Below are 13,985 nucleotides of genomic sequence, written 5' to 3' on the forward strand. Positions count from 1 at the left end.
ATAGCAGGTATTCTTTGAAAAGCTTTTCCATCTTTCCACTACGAGATCCTAGACCCAGGTTACTTACCCTAAAGGAAATATTTAAAGCAGGGTACCAAATGTCCAAACGTCTTAGAATCTTAGATCTTCTAGTCTGGTCCAGAAGTTTCCAATTGAGATTAGTATGCATGCTCAGGGTATTTGGAAATATGAGGGGAGGTTTGGGTCTGTCACAGTGACAGAGGACGCCACAGGCATTTCATGCCTGGGGACGACTCAGGATACTAAATGCTGTGTAACATGCTTGCCCAGTGGGCACAGGACAGACCTGCAACGCTGGATGGAGTACTCAAGGAAGAAACTGTCCTGCCCAGAAGGACAACGGTGTCCCTTCTGAGAAACACAGGGTCTCTAGTCTCTAACTTGTTAGATGCCTTGGGGTCATCAAGCCAGTGCGAACACGTCCGAAGATATGGAGCTCATCGCCTCCAAAGGCATCGTACTCCACTCTTGCCTAGTTCAAAATACTAGATAGTTCTTCCTTCTATCGAGGCAACATCTGTCCTCTGGCCTTCGTTCTGCCTGTTGCAGCCTACAGAATAATCTGTCTGCTTGGTTAAATGAAAAATGAAACTTGCCCTTCCTCAAAACCGATATAAGATATTTACAAGTTATTATGTCAAAGTTGTGGCTCTGAGGGACACCAGATGTTCCTGTAACAGTGGGTCTGTCATTTCACGTTCTGTCTTTCTCTCTCAATAAAAAAGGGGAGCAAAGTACCACAGCTCAGAGGGGCCACATCCACATTGACCCGCAGTGAAATGCAGCTTTCCCCAATGGGATATTAAATATTTTCTCAGCTAGATTCTCCTTAACAGCCAGGCTCCTGATTAATGAGCGGCTCAACCATGCCACTGCACTAACTCTAGGTTTAACGATCCCGTTCTCTTCACCTTATACATTTAAGATCCGCACAAGAACACAAAAGCTCAATAATGAAATTAGGGATGAGAGCAATGTGACATCTTTGCTTTCTTCCTAAAGTCAGCGGAGGCTGGGAAAGGCCTGAATCAAAGTCAAAGAGGAGGTCTATTCTGTTAGGGTTGAAAAGCCATCCATGTGATTTGAAAGACAATCGAACAAAGTCCCAGAGCCAGCTTCCTTTATGGGGTTGTTGCACTTTTTATTGAATTCTAGCAAATATACAGAAAAGTGCCCAAATCATAAGAGCACAGTCGAGAGCCAGCTTTAATGGTGAAAGCTTTCAAACTCGCCGAGAAAAGCTAATTCTCACACACGTTAACTTTCTGCGGTGCCAATAAAAAATGGAAAACTATCAAAATTAACTTGATGAATCGACTATAATACCAAAACCTGCTAAGAATAAAATAAGAGAGAGGGGCGCCTGGGCGGCTCAGTCAGTTTAAGCATCTGACTCTTGGTTTCAACGCTAACAATGTGGAGCCCGCTTGGGATTCTCCCTCTCCCCCTCTCTCTGCCCCTCCCCTGCTTGTGCTTTCTCTCTCTCAAAATAAATAAATAAAACTTAAAAAACAAATAACAATGAAAAAGAACAAGATGAGAGACAGAAAGAATGACATACAGTTGGAAAGAGAGACAAACAAGGAGAGAGAATATATAGGCTAATAGCAGTGGGATATTTCCTAAAGATTCAAGATAAACTAATAAAACTTTCCACATTTTATTGACTACCGAATAGATACCATCTCCCAAGTGAAACTTATGTACATCGTCCCACACGTTATGCGTATTATTTAATCCTAAGTATACCCATGGGGTAGGTATCATCATCCCCATACAACAGAGGAGAAAACGGAAGCTAAAGTAACTAAACTAGCCCATAGTCACATTGTAAGTGAAAAAGTTGAGATTAATTTTTTTTAATGTTTATTTATTTTTGAGACAGAGAGGGACAGAGCATGAGCAGGGGAGGGGCAGAGAGAGAGGGAGACACAGAATCTAAAGCAGGCTCCAGGCTCCGAGCCATCAGCACAGAGCCTGAGGCAGGGCTTGAACTCAGAGACGGCGAGATCATGACAGGAGCCAAAGTTGGACGCTCAACCGACTGAGCCACCCAGGCGCCCCCAAAAAAGCTGAGATTAAAATTAAATTCTTATTCCAAAGCTTTGGCTCTTATCCACCATTTTCAATTAAAAAATGGAATTCAAAAAGCTTTTTATCAAAATTTACTGCCACCTAATAGGTTTTTTCCCCCACAAATGCAAAGAGAATTTATGGACCATTTTCAGAAAAGCTGAATATATTTAATCTTATAAACACAACAAGTCAAAAGAGCCACATAACTAAAAGTGATACTTGAAGTAATTTAACCAAATTTAAAATTCCTTCTTTTTAAGAAGTGTTTCGATATTGGGAATAGGATATTAAGAAAAAAAATATCCCATAGCATTCGTAAATGATGCTCACTGAAATTGGGCATAAAATAAAGACAGCCACAACTGATACTATCATTTATTACTGGCCTGAAAATTCTGACCGATGTCGTAAGATAAAAGTCAGAAATAAGGGGTTTTATGTTTAGAAAGAAAGAAAAACTATATAATTTCATGCAGTCAAAACTATCAGTTCTCTAGAAAACTCTAGAGAATTAACTGAAAACCTATTAGTATTCACAAGACAGTTCAATAAAAAGATTGGATGGAAGATAAACATACAAAAATCAATAGCTTTCCTGTAGATCAGTGATAACCAGCAAGAAGACCTAATGAAAAATATTGGAAAACCTCAATAGGTTTGTGTTTTTCAGTCATTATCCGTAGCAGAAGTCAACAACCCTTTCCTCAGGGAGGGCTTCCTTTTGAGGATACCTATTTTTTAAAGTTGCAAAAGAAATGACTTTATGTCTCCCTAGGAGAAGAAAAATAAAAGATCTAACAATGAACTTAAAAACAAAACCAAAAAAACAGAACCAAAACAATTCCAGAACAACCGCTGAAATCTGAAATCGCAGTGCAAGATTCTTACCGTATCAAGTACCCATTTACACATTACTGACATAGTCATAGCTACAATGTTTTGTGAATGAGAGTCCCAGAGTCCGTCATAAAGATTAGGAAAAATTATGTACTTGGTTTATTTTAGCTAAGTACAGTAGCCCTTTTCGCCCTGTGGAGAACTTCCAGAATGTAAGACCGTTTGCGACTCTCTGGCGGCGTGTTTCCAACATTTTTTTTTTTTTTAATGCTTCTTTTCATTCATGCAAAGATAACGTTCTCATTTTCCCATCAACATGAGTTCCTTTCACATAAAACCACACTTTTATATTGGTTTACTGGAGTCTTGCATCACCATTAATTTTAAACCCTAGGATACAGAACTGCTGAATTACTGCGTTGTAAACCTGAAACTAATAAAACACCGTATGTTAAAATAAATAAATAAACAAATAAAATAACATACAAATGAAAAACAAAGACAAAAAGTCTAGGATACAGACCGGGAGTTCCCAAAGACAACTTTTCAAATGGAAACTTGAACGTTCAAGTATTACTTTAGGCTGTACCTCTCTGTTGGCACCTCCTTAGAAAACAGAGTAATGACATCTCGATTTCTCCCATTAGTTAATTAGCCACCTTTGCATCTTTTTTTTTTTTTTTTTTTTTTTTTTTTTAATTTTTTTTTTTTTAACGTTTATTTATCTTTGGGACAGAGAGAGACAGAGCATGAACGGGGGAGGGGCAGAGAGAGAGGGAGACACAGAATGGGAAACAGGCTCCAGGCTCCGAGCCATCAGCCCAGAGCCTGACGCGGGGCTCGAACTCACGGAGCGCGAGATCGTGACCTGGCTGAAGTCGGACGCTCAACCGACTGCGCCACCCAGGCGCCCCAACCACCTTTGCATCTTAAGTACTGGAAGCATTATGCTGTTAATTACCTACCAGTCCACTCTCAAAAATCAGTCGCTTTTTTTTTTTTTTTTTTTTGTATGCATAGATTTGCACAACCCTTAAAAAAAGAAAACAAATCTATTATCAATGGCTCCTCTACACGCAGGCTAAATGTTACAAAAGGCAGTGCTCTAACGGTTGGCCAAAGGTGAGTCCGGTCAACTAGTGCCCTTACTTCTCTCTCATTTCTCCCAACGCTTCTCTTCTAATCCTCTCCATAATTACATGAACTGCTACAGCTTTCCTGAAGCTGTCAATTCCTCCTGCATCCGTTTTCAAATGACCGGCGAAGAATCAGTCTGGGCACTAGATCAAGCTGTCAATGTTCCCAACTCAGCAATGAAGGATCCTCTTGAAATCTCCCCCCGGCATATCTGTCAAGGGCCTCCCAGGGTTCTTCAAAACTCTTCCCCCTCAGAGGAGAGTAAGAAGGGTGGAGGAGCCAGAAAGGTATTGATCCATTCTTTTAACATGCTAATTTGCCTGAGGGCTGCTGCAGTCATTGCCAACCTGGACCCTTCAAAAGGAAACAGTTTTCTCAAAGTGGAGATGTCTTTTTCAGACATTTAGAACTGAAAACAAATGAGCCCAAGCCTCAAGTTCACAGTGCAACATGAAGGAGGCTGGCCAATTAGAAATGGGATAGGTCAGGGGCGCCTGGGTGGCTCAGTCCGTTGAGCGTCTGACTGCCGCTCAGGTCATGATCTCGAGATCTGTGAGTTGGAGCCCCGTGTCGGGCTCTGTGCTGACAGCTCAGAGCTTCGGGTTCTGTGTCTCCCCTCTTTCTCTGCCCCTCCCCCGCTCATGCTCTGTCTCCCTCTGTCAAAAATAAGTAAACATTAAAAAAAAAAAAAAAGAAATGGGATAGGTCATATATGGAAAGGTGGTCTAAAACTCATTGATGGTAACAAAAAGTTTGGAAGTTTAAAAACAGATTTTAAACTTCTAAAGCCTGTGTGTGCATCACAACCAGTTAAGAAGTAGTCTATCGTATGGCCCGCATGAATCCTTGGGAGAAAAAGAAATAGGACTTTTATCATTAAACTGATGTAAAACATTAATAACATTATACTGGTGAATGCTTGGACGTCTCCATACATGATAAAAATGGAAAATAAAATTGATTGTTCATTTAATTACACCTCTAACCGGTGACACCCCATTAGGGCCAGACAAGAAAAAGGCGGAGGGAATAATAGCACCATTATTAAAGTATCTTTGGCTGCAGTCTTTGTTATCAGTTTATTATTTCATCAATGAAACATGCAGTGCAGATAAGACGACAAGACACGACCGCAAAGTGTTACCATATTAAGTTTGTGAAATTAATTCATTGAACGCGATGATTTGCTCATAGTTTCCAGGTCAGGTATTTCTGGGGATACATTGTTGAGTTGTGAATGGTTATCAATGGAAAATGCCACATAAAAGAGGCGGCGGTGCTCCTGATGAAGGATCCGCTGTGGAAAACGATAGCTGGGAAACTTGGCGTCTTAAATCAGGGAAGTTCTTAAGGACAAAAGCCCATGAGAAAAGCATTCCTCACTGAGCTGTGTCTTAACTGATCATGAGGTTGGCCCATATTTACCTGCCATGGTATTATGGGAGGAAATCAGTATTCTGTTAACCTCTGACCCCTGGGATCTGAAGCAGACAAAGGACCAATCTGGAGCCCTGGGAGCACACAGCCAAATGTCAAACAGCAGGGAAGCGATTGTTACGGAAACATTTGGCGTGGGCACAGCCGGCTTCATTGGGGCAAACTGCTATTCACAAAAACAAGCCGTGAAGAGATAACGCCATAAAATATGAACAAAATGGAACCTTTTCTGTCTTGCTTCTAAATTGTTAGCTTTATGGGACATCATGCTGAACAGTATGAAAAAAATCCAATTTGCTTTGAAGCGCATTAGTCTGTCTAACATCCTAATTATTGTTTACATTGCCATTTGCCTTCTATTAAGAATTGAATAATTACCCAGCACTTCATAGTTTAAAAATACAAGCAAACAGGATTATCTGGGTAATTAAGAAACTGTACTTTAGCTTTGTACTGCTGCGGAAAATATCTGTACACGTAGGGGAAATGATAATTATCAATCAACTCACTTCAAATGGTATTTTAAGGATTTTGAGCAATTTGGGATCTGTAACTTATTAAGAAGAGGTTAGTAAGATCACCTTTAAGAAGTGTGGGTCTGTTTAAATCCATCCTTAGAAACAAGAGCCAGATAAGCAGCTGAATTTTCTCATCCACTAATGACACCAGAGAACACACGAAGTACAGAGCCTTCTGCTGTTCTTTAATCCTAATAATCCATCCCAAATGGACTTTGAACAGCATCATCAAACTTTGTCAGACCATGTGGAGCTCAACCAAAGCTCTTCCATATTTCGATGTTGTTTTAGCTGACCCTGCCTCCACTTAATTGCACTGCGAAGTCTGGCTATGCCCGTTTTCTGCCCTGTGAAATTAGCTCGAACTCACAACTAATCGAACTTCAAAAACATTTCATGCAAAGTCCTCTTCTTCTACTTTATAGGATGCATATGATCACAGCCTACGGAAGATAGCGCTGCTTTCAAGCAGGGTGAAGTCCGCTGGGTTATACACGCAGGGTGCTTGCATTGCCCTTCTAGGAGAATAAAGCAAAGGTTAAGTCAGTTTGGAGACACTGGGTGGGATGGGAAGACAGGAATTGGACAGGCGACATTCAACCCCCCGTGAGTGCACGTATGAGATACGGAACAGAACACAGTCAATACACCTTGTAAGGAAACTTATCTGGGACAAGTTGAAGATAAAATCAGACATGGGATTTTAATTGCGACTCTAGGTACAAAGCCTGATGGACTCATTCATCTATGTAGAAACAGATGAAAATGCCAACGGTGGTCTGCAAGTTATATGCCTTCAGTGTCTATTTGTTGAAGGAATGAATGGATTCCAGCCCATCAGTGACCTAACGCCTATTTCTGGAACTTCCTGAGATCTGACAATTGCTTTTCAAAGAATTTTATCTTTTTACTTTACAATTTTTTTTCCAGCCCTTTGTTGGGACACTTCTAAACATTCCTAGCATAATCTGAATTGTGCACTCAGAAAGAACGGCAAGATTCCAGCTGAAGCTGTCACTACACAGACAAGCTAAAGGCTTCACCAACACTAGGTTACTTTCCAAAGGTCAGAAAAAAAAAAAAAATGAGCAGCAGGAGCCGGGTTGTTTTGCAAGGGGCAAGGGGCCGGGGAGTGAGAAGCAGCCACCCGGGGGGGGGGGGGGGGGGGGGGGGGGGGGTTGGCGCATAGAAAGAGCCCAGTGCAAACAGTGCACTCTCTGCCCCCGCCCCCAATCTCTGGAGGCATTCAAATCAAAACCGAATTCATTTGCATGGTGTCTAAATCAGTGGGTTCTGCCTAAACAGAAGGAGATTTCGGCTGGAGTTTCCAAAGGAAGCCCTCACCACCTTTGTGAGAGGGGGGAAATGGGTGTGCTGTTTTGCATGAGGGCGCATACAGAAAATGCAAATGAAGACTGGGCAGCCTGGAAAAGCAACCCCCAGGCCGACAGCTGACGACCCGCATTCACCCACAAAACCCTCGGCGGCTCCAAAGGGAGTTGTAAGCGGTTCCGACAGGATTGTTTCCCAAGAAGCCGAAACAGACCCTGAATATTCATAAAATGTCCATTTAGTCATGGGACTATTAATTACCCGTCGGATCATGGAACTGGGTGACCTCACCTGCTCTCCTCCCCCCAAAACAGCTCAGAGGTACCAGCTGTAAGGCCCACAGTGAGAAAGGTTTTATGCCCCACAGTCTCTCCGGGTCCAGGGGACAGCTGAGGCCTTCATTAATCGTGCCTCCTCACAAGGACAATAAAACTAAAGAGCGCTGAGCCACCTTATTGGACACAGATAAGCAGCTTTAAAGGGCTAAAAGCTACAAATTGCTGTCTAAGTTGATAGAAACATCTAAAGGGTTGAATAAATAAAAGGCCATTCTTCTAAGCTACCTTCATCTCGCAGATTCTGGCAGCTTTCAGAACTTTCCTATTTCCTTTTCATTTTCAACGTGTCTGCAGCAAGGCAGAAGGGTGCATTCTACATACCGTCAGGGAAACTAAACGGCTGATGGTCTCACGACCCCTTCACACTTCTAAAAATATTGAGGATGCCAAAATGCTCTTGTTTGCACGACTTAAAGCTATCGATAGAAATTGAAATTGAGGGACTTGAAAATTATTTCTTAATCCATTCTAAAAACCGGGGCGCCTGGGTGGCTCAGTCATTTGGGCTTCTGGGCTCCAGTCATGATCTCCCGGTTGGTGAGTTCGAGCCCCGGTCAGGCTCTGTGCTGATAGCTCAGAACCTGGAGCCTATTTAGGATTCTGTGTTTCCCTCCTTCTCTGCCCCTCCCTCACTTGTGCTCTGCCCCCTCTCTCTCAAGAATAAATAAGCATTAAAAAAAAAAAAAAGTTAAAGAAAATGGTTTTTAAACCATGTTTACGCAAATTACATGTTAATGAAAAAGTAACTATATTTCCCCAAAACGAAATTAGTGATGAGAGTGACACTGTTTTACATTTATTTATTTATTTGTTTGTTTTGCAAATTTCTTTAACGTGGACAGCTGGACTCTCATATTTGCCACTGCATTCAATTCAATATCTGTCACACATAGAAAAGCCTCTAGAAAACTCCACTCATGAAAGAAAAAGAGGTGAAAGGCAAATGATAGTTCAGTATTAATTAAGAAAGTTTTGACCTTGCAGATCACAAGAAAGGGTCTTGGGGAATCCAGCTAGAACACACTTTGAGAACCACTACCCTGGTACAATGATGGGAGGAACAGAGGATCTAAATCAATGCACGTAAGATGCATCATTTCATGTCACCTCCTACCCTTGCTTATGTGACGTCTTCCCCCCCCCCACTCCCCCGCCAAAGAGAAACAAAAACAAACCAACTTCTACTCTGGAACCTAAATGAATTGCTTTCAGTGTTGGACAGACACTGGTCAAATAACCCATCCCTTCAGCCTATTTGTATCTAACAACAATAAAATTAACAGTAACAGCTTCCCCTGACCAAGTGCTTAATGATTCTAGACGCTGCATGAAACCCTTTTCTCCAAACATGCTTATGGGTGCGTATCGTACATAGTAACATACCGGTGCCGCCAATTTGCAAAAGTGAACTGGAGGTCAAGTTAGTGTCCGTGATCACACAACTGGTTAAGTAGCACCATTAGAAACTAAACCCAAGTCTCAAACTCCAAAACCAGGTCTTAGCCATTTTATAGTAAGAATTACGTTAACCCATGAGCTGCAGAGATTTGTGAATGTTCAGGCATAGAGATGCTTCATAAACACGATGAAAAGAGAAGACCCAACTGAAGTAGGAATTATAAACAAGGACCTCATTAATACATTTAGTCACATGCAAAGATTTTGATATAGCATGCTGACCCCATGAAACATTACTCCACCAACTAAGCATTTAATATGAAGCAGGCCACAGTTCCTTGGGTGGAACTAAGGAACTCATTCATTCAATGAACATTTAATGAGATCCCACTATGTTCCGTATTGATTACTGGCGTCACTTGTCTGCTTATGCCACAAAAATATTACCAGGAAAAACTCAAATCCCAAATATCTATCAGTAAGGGAAAAATTACATATAATGTCGATGTTCATGCTTCAGAATATTAATTATCCATCATGAAGGATGAAGAAAAGTCATATCCTCTAACACGGAGTAATGTCCATGATAAATAGTCAAGCGTCGTAAAAAACAAGATGATAATCAAGGGGATGATTCTATTTCTGTTAATTTTGTAAAAACATGAAGATAGATGACATTTGGGCTGCCTGCCAAATTATAAAGAGTGGTCACTCATAAAAAGTTGAAGAGTTTGAGGCATATAGTTCTTTGGTAATGTTAAATTCTTCAATTAAATGACAAAACGAAAAAGCAAACCCAAAACCCCGAGTGGTAAAGTTCAATGATAAGAAAGTCAAACTTCTCTCAGGACCACCTCTGCTTTACACAGTAGTAACTGAAAAGCCATTTACACAGTCTTTTTTTCCAAAGACTCAAGTCTTAACAGAATAACGACGTCTTAATTCATTTTTTGAAAGGTACGAGAAAGCTCGGTGAGACTCAAATAAGTCATCAAATCTGAAATAGCAGATTCAAAAGTCCCTAACTGAGATAATTTCCTATGTGATGCTCCGGTGAGCCCAAAATAGAGACCACTCCATGATTTCACACTTACAAAAGAACCCTGGTCACACGAAGAAGGGAAGAGTTAAGAAAAAGTATGACACAAAGAGGACAATAATTAAACCCTGCTCTTTTATATAAAGAATTGCGTCTTTCAGTGATCACAGCCAGGCTTCAAAGCTGAAGATAAAAGCAGCCATGTGATTCAAGTAATTGATTCTTAAAGATCTGATTCAAAGGTAGAAGAAAAATTTCAAAGGTTGAAAGGATATGGAACAACATTTCTCTGAACTATATTCGTAATGCTTCCTTTCCGGTACTTTTTTCTCCTAAACTCTTTCTACAGCATAGTAAGAAAACAAAGTAATTTCTTCTTCGTTGTCTTTTTTTTTTTTTTTTTTTTTTAACATAACTCTCTCCCACTTTTCAGAGCACAAATCTGAAATATTTCTGTTATGGCCGTCAAAGCGTTTCTATCTTGTTCTCTCTCAGAAGAGCTTTTAATGATCCCTTTTGCTGATACGAAGGCATCACATTTTAATAACAGGTAATAGAGGTCCTAGATAGATATATATGAACCCAAACAATCTACAGCAAAACCGTGTATTTCAGCAAGGCTTGATTCCTATGTAGTTTAACTTTGTCACAGTTGTGATTCTTTGACTTTAAGAGTGACTCCAGAAAAAAAAAAAAAAAAGACTTTTTTTATTAGTATTATTTTTATATATACTCTCTAAAATATCTCTCATTAATATTTCACAAAGAGTAAATCTGTGACTTTCCTTTCATTTTTCAGCTTTTTAATTAAGCAAAGACTATATTAATAAAGAATCCTCTCCTCTCTTCTTCTGCTTAATGTTTCTGAAGGAATGCAGACAAAGGTATAAAACATCTGGACCATTTCCTCAATGGGGGGTACATGTGCGGCTCTGCGGGGAGGTGGGGGGTGGTCCAAGGTGTATATTTTCTTTTCCTTCTTCCAACAGCCTGAGGAGACCCGGCCACCAGACAAACTAGAACTTACTTGTCCTCTGCAGCCAATCACGAGGCAAGTTCACACCACTGCCTAAGCCAGCCAGGGGTAGGTTCTCCCGGAGGAGGAAGTGTCGTTCTGTCCCCAACTGTCCCCAGCGTCCCTGGAGGACTCCATGAGCATGGACTGCTTGGGGGTAAGAACGCCAAGAGGAAGTGTCGTTCTGTCCCCAAAGTCCCTTGAGGACTCCGGCAGATGACGAGGCTTAGATTCAAACAACAGCACCCCCCGGGCAAGCCCCCCACCCCCCCCGGCCATTTTTGTCCAAGGATCCTTTGTCAAACATGTAAGACCTGAATCCGTCTTCACTCTGACCCCCTGGACCCCAGGGAAGATGGATGAGGAAGCGGGTGACCTTTCACCTGCTTTAGTGGGCCTGCAACAGTAGGCCCACTGGAAAGACAATTGGGGAGGAACCTGTTGCCAGAGTTCTGAAGACTGCCAGTTCCCCCTTTATATCCCTCCTAAAGCTCTCTTTGCAACCCTGGTCTTTCTTGTCCCGCCCCCAAATCACTTTCCTCTCACTCAAAGGACAGCTCTCTTTCCTGCAGGGGAGAGATCAAATGACACCCTCCAGATATCATTTTCAAGATGAAGTGTGAAAATAGACATTATTGTTGGTTAAGGCAAGGGCCCTGCTTCCTTCCTATCTTTAGCCTTGACGTCCCCGAGTGGCTGGGAGATTGAGTTTCTCTTTTACTTTTCCAACTCAATACCCTTAAACGTCCACAGCTTTGGGAAGAGCAAGTGATCAAAAACTTGCTAGCATTAACACGGGCTTAATGCTTTATGGTCTACAAGGTGACTTTTACTACTCCTACATCACTGTGTCCTCGTCGATGACTACAAGCTAAGTAGAGTTATCGTCAACCCATTTTACAGATGAAGAAACAAAGCTCAGAGGGCTTAAGAAACGGGCTCAAGGTCACACAGTTAAGTGACCACACCGAGACACATTTCTTTGCCTCAGTGCTCTCTCTGCTCTACCTGGATGCGTCCCAGTAATGACGTCAAGGATGGAGACGACTATTTTTATTACTGTTAAGATTTTTACGGGCTTGAGTCACCTTTAAAAAGTTTCACTCAAGTTTGGATCTGAAGAATCTTGCCATTCAAGTTTTTCCTTCCTCCCTAAATGCATCAGCAAGTCCTCCCTGGTAGTATTAAAAACAAACAAACAAACAACGTGCAAGATTTTGGTCAAAAATGTCTTCTTGAAAGAGTTAATCATTTTATGAGCAGCAAAGAAAATACCAGAGTGAGAACAATACAGATTCAAAAAGAAAAAAAAAAAAAAAAAAAAAAGGCCTCAACCTCCCCTTCCATTAAATATCTGGCCTTGTGTTAGGAACAGTTTGCTTAGAAATAGACTGGACCTAAAACACGGAGCCCCACCCTTTCCATGAACCATATGATTAACTGGATTCCCAAGATTATTTCCATAAAGCAAACCACTAAAATGTTCAATTGCCTTTACATTCACTTCCCCCTCCATCTTTTTCTCTTCTTCTTCTAATTTGGGCTGTAAAACTGTCAAGGACTTTCACAGGGTAGCAATGTATGAGTTACTGGGCTCTGTGACAATTGAAAATCAATGACATTAGATACAGAGATGTCCTAATGCCAAAGCAGGAAATGGAAGACAATGGTGTTTTTTCTTTTTTCTTTTAAATATATATATAAGAATCTTGACATGGGAAGACGTGCAAGTCCTGTGTTACAAAAATCGAAGAGGCAGAATAATTTACTCTAGATGTGATGCGGTGTCATTGTCCTGTTCACGTCACTGTTCCTGCTATGATGATTGCCATCTAGGTGCCAATAACAATGCTCTCATATATGTTCTAATACTCCTACCAGAATATACTTCAGGGTTTCAGTTTGGTAGAGCCGATCTAGTAGCTGCTAAGTCAAGAGCCAACACAGTGACCAAGAAATTAATCGTTGTAAACAAACAAACAAACAACTTTAACAACCAACCTAAAAGTTTTCAAATTTACAAGTTTACCTTTTCACTCTGGGTCAACAGAAAAGGTTTATTGTTTTATTTATGATGGATTTACGACATTCCTTGTTAGCTACTCCTAGAAATAACTAGCAAATCAGGAGTGCCACTTTAAAACAGCATAAAGTATAAAGGAGAAAAATGCATAACCTATGACATCAAATTACCACAAATGCAACTTTCTTGAGGTTATAACTGTTGATTTCCAGTCAGTCAAGTGGATTGTCCCATGGCTAATCCCACCCTGTCATTAAGATGGTTGAAATGCCAGACAAATTGTTTGGCAGTCAGTTATTGCGGGGTCTTTAATCACCAAATCAGATGAACCATGTGGCAATCAGTCTACAGCTCAACAGTCACCCTGAGAACAGATTAATCGGATCCGTTCCATAGTCGGGACCAGAGTTACACTGTTTAGGAGTAACCATAAGATTGGTGGCAGCAGACTATTGATAACCACTAAAAATAAAACATCAAGCAAAAATAACAACGCTAGGCATGACTGAGTTTTTTAAGCCTTAATCCACACACAACACGAGCAATCCATCTAAATATGAACTTTTTTCATCCCCCTGCTCAGAAACAAAGCCGCTGCAAAGAAAACTCTTTTACAAAAACTCCCCAGGAAGGAGAAATAAGGGAAGGAAGAATTGCATACACTAAACTTCAGGAAAGAAAATCTTCTTGGTAATCTGATAAGTAGTAATTAACGTGATAGAAAAAAAGTCTCGATTTCTTCAAAAACTCAATAACCAAAATGGATCACAATTCACTATGGCTTCCGACCATACAGATCAAATAAGACTCTCAT

At 40.9% G+C, this 13,985-nt stretch overlaps 1 protein-coding gene across 3 annotated transcripts in view; it reads right to left on the reverse strand.

Annotated features, from left to right (window-relative positions):
- Positions 1 to 13,985, reverse strand: part of EPHA4 (EPH receptor A4) — a 151,657-nt gene that overhangs the window by 128,716 nt on the left and 8,956 nt on the right. The window lies entirely within an intron of this gene.

The sequence above is a fragment of the Lynx canadensis genome, chromosome C1, assembly GCF_007474595.2.
Source record: "Lynx canadensis isolate LIC74 chromosome C1, mLynCan4.pri.v2, whole genome shotgun sequence".
NCBI lineage: Eukaryota > Metazoa > Chordata > Mammalia > Carnivora > Felidae > Lynx > Lynx canadensis.